This window comes from Macaca fascicularis, chromosome 4 (assembly GCF_037993035.2).
Source record: "Macaca fascicularis isolate 582-1 chromosome 4, T2T-MFA8v1.1".
NCBI lineage: Eukaryota > Metazoa > Chordata > Mammalia > Primates > Cercopithecidae > Macaca > Macaca fascicularis.
The window spans coordinates 126,148,021-126,156,167 of NC_088378.1; positions in this window are offsets into that span (position 1 = coordinate 126,148,021).

Genomic DNA, 8,147 nt, shown 5'->3' on the forward strand with positions numbered 1-8,147 from the left:
TCACCAAACAATGGGTTGGAAAGAGATGTGCACAACTGGCTCTAGCAGCTGATATGAGCTAGCTGTAGTGCACCACTGAACAAAGATTTCTCAAATTATTATTGTATACAAGAAGCACTGCGTTAAGGCACAAAATTGTTTAGCTCCAACTCTTGCCCTTATGGTAGTGATGGTCTAAATGAAGGGATGATATTTGCTGCAGTGAAGTATTAAATAATACTTATGTATGTAACTTTATAAGAGGAATAACAGTTCACATTTAATTGCCAGATAAATGTTGTAGATATTGGCTTACAGGTGGAAAAATTGCAGTGTCCTCTATGGGCAAATAAGATTTAATGGAGAATTAACAAGTTATTAAATCATTGCAGAATTTGCATGGATGAAAAGGAAAACATTCTAAATACTGGCAAGAACATGAACAAAAAGGGTTATTTATATGAGTTAATGCTTTCACCGAAGCAGACTGTGAAGAGAAACTGTAGAACTCCTCTCAATGAAAAATTTCCCAGCAACCTGGATAAGTTTCAACATTAATCTGCCAAGAGGCAAGGGGGTTAATCAGATGAACTTTTGAAATATTTTCCAAGTTTGCTGGTTTGTATAGTTATAACTCATTAGCCTACCTGACAGTATGGCTCTATCACTGCCTTTCCAGAAATACACTCATGAAGGGGGCATTGAAATCTAATCTTTCAAAATGTGATGTTCGGGTTCTGGAATGTTGAGGCTCTTCCTCTGGCTAAAATAAAATCTAATACACTGTTTTGGTAAATTGTGAAGTTTGGCATCTGGTCTATTTCTTAGTAATAATCAGGTCTGTCTGTTGATGTCTAATATGCTGTTGACAGGCACCTTGAGAATTGTAAATTCTGTTCAATTGCATAGATATTTTAAAGAATCAATTAATACATGTCAATCAACAACAACACTATCAAAAAGAATGGATGGGCTCTTAAAGGGAAAGGTGCAGAAAGCTTATTTTCACATTGACTGTTTCAGTAAGTGGGGAGAAGCAGCACCATTGAAGGGCACAGAGGAGGAAGCAGTGAAGAGGCAGGGCCATGGGGAATGGAGATATCCTAGAGCAGGAGAGAGTTTCAAGAAGGTGGGTCCTTTGCACTTGCAGGTTCTTATGCCTAGAATACTTTTCTCTATGATATTTACATGGTTTACTCCCTCAACCCCTTCTTTTTTTTTTTTTTTTTTGAGACAGAGTCTTGCTCTGTCATCCAGGCTGGAGCGCAGTGGCACGATCTCAGCTCACTGCAACCCCTGCCGCCTGGGTCCAGGCAATTCACCTGTCTCAGCCTCCCTAGTAACTGGGACTACTGGCACATGCCACCACGCCCGGCTAATTTTTGTATTTTTAGTAGAGGCAGGGTTTCACCATATTGGTCAGGCTGGTCTCGAACTTCTGACCTCAGGTGATCCACCCACCTTGGCCTCCCGAAGTGATGGGATTACAGGCATGAGCCACCACACCCAGGCTACTCCCTCATCTTTTTAAATGTCACCTCAGTGAGTTTCCCCAGATCAGGTATGTGAGACAGCGATTTTCTCTCCACACACCATCCGGCCCAAACGGGCTCCCTGTTCTTCCCCTGCTTTGTTTTTCTTCCTTTATCTGAGAGTTTACCATTTCATACATATTTACATGTCTGTTTGTTTATATTCTGTCTTCCCTCTTCCCCCAAGTCACACATACATTAGAATGTCAGCTCCATGAGAGCTTGTTTGTTTTGTTTACTATCGAATTCTTGGTACCCAGAACAGTGACTCACACATAGTGGGCATTTAATAAAGACTACTTAGAATACAAGTAAATGAAGATACGATCAAAAGTGGCAGAGGTGGTCCAGTTCCTTGAATAGACTACATCTCCAACACTGGTCAGCTAGATTAAACACATCTATATTAATTAAAAGGAAAATCAGGCCAGGCAAGCTGGCTTATGCCTGTAATCCCAGCACTTTGGGAGGCTGAGGCGGGTGGATCACCTGAGGTTGGGAGTTCGAGACCAGCCTGACCAACATGGAGAAACCTGGTCTCTACTAAATATAGAAAATTAGCCGGGCGTGGTGGCTCATGCCTACAATCCCAGCTACTCGGGAGGCTGAGGCAGGAGAATTGCTTGAACCCAGGAGGCAGAGGTTGCAGTGAGCCGAGAATGCACCATTGCACTCTAGCCTGGGCAACAAGAGCAACACTCGGTCTCAAAAAACAAACAAAAAAAGGAAAATTAAACAATTAAGTATGGAAGAAGAAACCTTAAACCCATTGCCAACTGCTAAAGATAAATAAAAGAAATCCTTAAATCCTATTTTGTATGTCAATAACAAATTTAATGTAAGGAACTTGTATCTTTATTATAAGGTTGTTGTAATCACATCCTTGTGTTTTATAACCTTAAGAAGAAAAATTTCCATTGAGTATGGATTACTTTTTTAAACTGCATAGATCTGCCAAAATGTTTTGCTATATATGTGATAAAGGGTTTTTTTTCTTTTTTTTTTTTTAAATCTACGTTTATGTTTTTCCAAAAAAGGACTATTAAATAGATATTTCAGTGTGTTTGTTTGTTTGCGGGGTAGGGGGGTGGGGGCTGTTGAGACAGAGTCTTTTAGCTCAGGCTGGAATGCAGTGGCATGATCAATGGCTCACTGTAGTCTTAACTTCCCAGGTTCAAACAATCCTCCTACCTCAGCCTCCAAAGTCGCTGGGACCACAGGAGCATGCTGCCATGCCCGGCTTATTTTTTTGTCTTAATTTTTGTAGAGACAGAAGCTCTCTATGTTGCTCAGGCTGGTCTTGAACTCCCAGCCTCAAGCAATCCTCCTGCCTCAGCCTCCCAAAGTGCTGGGATTACAGGTGTGAGCCACTGTGCTCAGCTGATATTTAAGTATTGATTTATCAAAGACAAGATTTTGTTAAAGCTTTATGGAACTGATTATTATCTTTTGGCATTTTATAGGAAGCTCTATGAAAATTCCTAAAATATTTGTTGAGAGATAAATAAAATTAATATGTATTTACCCAATTTGGGTGAAAACATTTCAGAGCTCTTTAAAATAATTTGTATTCTTTTGTTTTAATGTTATTTCAAATGGCTTGCTTTGGAAGACATCCTGATATTAACCGATCTTTCATAATGCAACTTGTGGTATATGGTTTTTGTAACTCTGAACGGCATGAGGCAATTTGCAAAATTTGCCAGTTGCTAAGGGAATCATTGTTTTAAAATTCCCACTTATATTAGCTTCAGCTAAAGAAGCAGTTAAGTTAAAAGAGGTAAGAAATGTTTAAATTATTTTTAAGAAAGTGAAGTGGCAAACATACTCTTACATGGGCAAAGAAAATTTGTGGAGAGGTAAATGAACATTCACAGTGAAATACCATTATGCACTCTAACAGCATAATTAACAAACACTTTCCTTGAATTATCTAATCCATTACAGTATAACATGATGTTGAATGGGACGTTTCTTGATATCCTAGTAGTAACTCTAGAACCCAAGACACTAGGAACCAAAGCTGTAGACAGAGAGTTTGGGTCTCAACATTACCACTGAGTGGTTGACAAGGATATATGAGTTTTGTTTGTGCCAAATGGGCACTGCAGAAAGTAGCAGTTCTAGAACCATCTGAACTGCCACTAGAGCTGCAGCTGGAGTAGGAGAAGAGAGGCCATTGGAAGAGATTGAACGTCTACATTAGGAAGATGTACTAGCATTTATATGCCTGTTGTCCATTAGCCAGAAAGGCAGGGGCCCCAACAGTTACACAGTCCAATCACATAAACAATCTTTGCCCTCTGTTCATTATCCAATTATTCAATTACTAGTCTTAGTTTTAAAAGCCTGCATTATCCAATTTTATTCTCATGGCAGCCCTGTGAGGTAGGCATTGTTTTAAAATCATACCTCTTTTCTGGATTAGAAGACTTAGAAATGGACTCAAAGAAGTTATACAGCTAGTTCAAGGTCACAGTTAGTGACAGAGCCAGGACTTAAACCAACTTCTTTTGGCTTCATATCTCCTCATTAATTCTACTGTACAATATAGCCTTACATGTATGTTTAGTATCTCCTATGAACAAGGCATTGCTAAATGGATTAAAGAGTATATAAATATGTGTAAGATGTTCTTGCTCTTAAAGAATTCTTAAGGAAGTCTTTAGGAGGAGATCATAAGCAGCTTGGGTGAGAAGGCAATGAGGTTGTGGTTAGTAGAAGATAACAAAGAATGATAACATACTTTCCATTAGAAATGAACAGAAATTTTGGCAGGGTTTACCCACTGGAAAATAATCCAGAATTTAAGAGAGAGGGTAGGATGGATGGCTGAATGACTTGACAGACAGGCTGAAGAAATTTTTGGTTTTGTTTTTTGTTTTTCTCAATATCTTATTATGAACAATTTCCAATAAATAGCAAAGCTGAAAGCTTTTTTTTAACAGCAAACACCCATATACTTACCACCTAGATTCTACATTAATATTTTATTATACTTGCCTTATCATACATCTGTACATCTATCCACCTCTATCTATTCAGTAACTCATCTTTCTAAAAAAAAAAAAATGAACTTCAAGGTAAAGTGCAAACAATATGGCTGGAGGCATTTTAAAAATAGGAATGTATTATATTCAATTTTATGTTGTTTGTTTTGCTGCACTGTAATTCCTCTTCATTTCTCTTTACCTTAGGTAAAGCTCACCACACAGAGAGTTTTTGTGAAGACGGTGTCTTTCAGTAATAGAAATCAAGGGAAATGGCTGGGTTCCAAGTGTAAATAGATGCAGACAGACTGAAATAATAGAATACATAAGACAATGGAAAGAACTCAAATTTACTGGAGTCAGGAAGTTAGAACTAGAGGTGATCACAAGACTATAAACTTTCAGGAATTTGGAGAAATCTTGGGAAGGGCATCAGATTTTGCACAAGGTGTGAATAGGGATTTAAGCCCATTTATGTAGATCATTTAAAGAACAGGCAGATACCAGTTGACAAGTAAATTACCACTTCGTTTCTCAGTTACCATTTACTGGAACTAGAGGCGTTCTATCACTAGAGGCAATATTTGCGGTGGGAAAAAGGCAGGAAGGAAGGAACAAGTAAGACAGGAAAGAAAACCCGAACTTGTCATAAAGAATCCAGCCACTGCCTATGGTTCTTCTCTCTTTTCTCCACCTTCCCCCACACCTCTCTAATTTCCCTTCCTCCTTCTATCTCCCCTTCCTTCCTTCCTTCCTTCTTCCTTCCTTCCTTCCTTCCTCCTTCCCTCCCTCCCTCCTTCTTTCCTTTCTTCCTTCCTTCTTTTTTTCTTCCTTCCTTCCTTTTTTCCTTCCTTCCTTCTTTCCTTCCTTTCTTCTTTCCTCTCTTCCTTTCTCTCTTTCCCCACTTCTCTCCCTACCTCCCTCTCTTCTTCCTTTCTTTCTTTGGAGAGTGAAAGAAAGAAACAGGGAGAGAGAGAAATGAGAGAGAAGATGGCTCACACCTGTAGTCCCAGCACTTTGGGAGGCCAAGGTGTGCGGATCATGAGGTCAGGAGTTTGAGACTAGCCTGACCAACATGGTGAAACCCCGTCTCTACTAAAATACAAAAATTAGCTGGGCATGGTGGTGCATGTCTGTAATCTCAGCTACTCAGGAGGCTGAGGCAGGAGAATCGCTTGAACTCAGGAGGTGGAGGTTGCAGTGAGCCAAGATCGCACCACTGCACTCCAGCCTGGGTGACAGAGCAAGACTCCATCTCAAAAAAAAAAAAAAAAAAAAAAAGAAAAAGAAAGAGGAAAGAAAGAAAAGAAAAAAGAAAGAAAGAAATGAGAACGAAGAGAGAAACAGGAAGATGAAAAAGGGAAAGGGGGAAGAGGAAAGGAAGCCACTTTGGGAGATGGGCAATTCTCTCTGCCTCCAATGCTGATCTTGCTCCATTTCTGCTCCTACCTTGACACTATTCATTAGTAGAAATACAGATGAAGAGAGAAGGAAACAAACTGGGGTCAGGGGGAGTAGAAAAATGGGACAGAAGAGGAGAGAAACTTATGTGAATAATATCACTAATTTTTTGAATTCAGTCCCAGCAATTCAAACTCACTGTCACAGGTAGCTCAATGATTTTTTTATCCCTAATTAGAAATTTCTTTACAGCTTGCTTTTGTAAACAAAAACTTCAAACTCCTTTTCTGCAAGAGAACACAGCCCTCAAGAGTCACATAGATACTATACTGAATATAGGTTCTTCATTTACCAGGTGTGTGACTTGGGAAAATTACATAGCCACAGTGTGTCTCAAAGTCCTCATGTCTAAAATGGGACAAATAATACCTACTTTCCTAGATTGTTGTAATAATTAGAGATGAGTTGTATTAGACCACATGCCACATGGCACTTATTAAAAGATAGCTATTAATGTCACAAGGAGGAAAGCCCTAAGTTGGAACTGTAGATAACAAACTAGCGTGAAGGTTAGAGGAACTGTTTTGAGGGACTGATTGACTTCAAGATAAAGATCTAAGGTGAGTCAGAAAAAAATGTTCTACATAAGTCAGGGGATGAATGATGCTAGACTGTGGTCAAGTAACATTTGTTAAAATTGAAGGATTAGTGATAAAGGTACCATATTGTATGTACTTGCCAATTTCTTTAAAATCTTCACATATCTTTTGAACATTTTAATGTTGTTATGTATATTGGTTTCAAAAGAAAGCCTATACATATAAAACTATTTTAAGGAACAATTGAGGGGAGAAAATACAGCAAAACTGCCTCTTTCTTAATCAGACTTAAAGCTGAAATCTCACTGTCCAGACTCTTAACAACTTCAATGATAACAGCTCATGCTTACTGAGCACTTATTGTAATCAGGCACTGTGCTAAGAGCTCTGCGTGAATCATCTCATCTACCTCCCACTACAACTCTAGGCAGCAAGTACAGTTAATATAGGTGAGGAACCTGGGGCCTAATAAACAGGCTAAGAAACTTTACCAAGTGCACACTGAAAGCAGTGAAGCCAAGGCAATCTGAATCTATAGCTTACACCCTTAATTACTATGTTCTATGTCCATGTGTCCCAGAGCCAAAGAGGCAGGCCAACAAAACCACTGGCAAAGTTCTAAGGAGAAAATAACTTCACACAGACTGGATTTCCAAACCTGAGTGTAAACCATCCACTGAACACACAAAATGATCTAGGCACAATGCTAGGTTCGATGTCACACGCAGGGAACACTAAAATGAGATAGGATCCTCCCTGCCTCGAAGACCTTAGTCGAAGACCTCAGGTCAATATTGATATTCTATTGTGTTGTTTATATTTAATGTTATAAGTTTAAAAATGATTAATTGCACCAACTATATTAAGTATATATGCATGATTCTTGCATAAAATATCAAATTCAATCGAAATAATTTATCAGTAATTCTTTAATTTTGGTCCCCTAAAATATTATGTGACTAGCAAAAGATTTGAATAGACGTTTTGCCAAAGAAGGTATAAAAATGGCTAATATGCCGTTTTTGAAATACTCATAAGTATCACGAATCTGGCATCACTAGTCATTAGGGGAACGCAAATTAAAACATTATGAGACATCATTTCACACCCACTGGGATGGCTGTACTCAGACAATAACAAATGTTAGCAAGGATGCTGTGACACAGAAACTCTGAAATATTATTGGTGGGAATGGCAAATGGTACCATTTCCAAACTGCCACTTTGGAAAACAGTTGGATCTTTTTAAAAGTTTTAAATATATGCTGGGCGCGGTGGCTCACGCCTGTAATCCCAGCACTTTGTGAGGCAGAGGTGGGCGGACCACGAGGTCAGGAGATCAAGACCATCCTGGCCAACACGGCGAAACCCCATCTCTACTAAAAGTACAAAATATTAGCTGGGTGTGGTGGTTCGCACCTGTAGTCCCAGCTACTCAGGAGGCTGAGGCAGGAGAATGGCGTGAACCTGGGAGACGGTGCTTGCAGTGAGCCGAGATGGCGCCACTGCACTCCAGCCTGGGCAACAGAGTGAGACTCCGTCTCAAAAAAGAAGAAAGTTTTAAATATAAATTTACCATATGACCCAGAAATTCTACTCTTACTTAGGTTTATACCCAAGAGAAATGAAAACATATATACAACATAT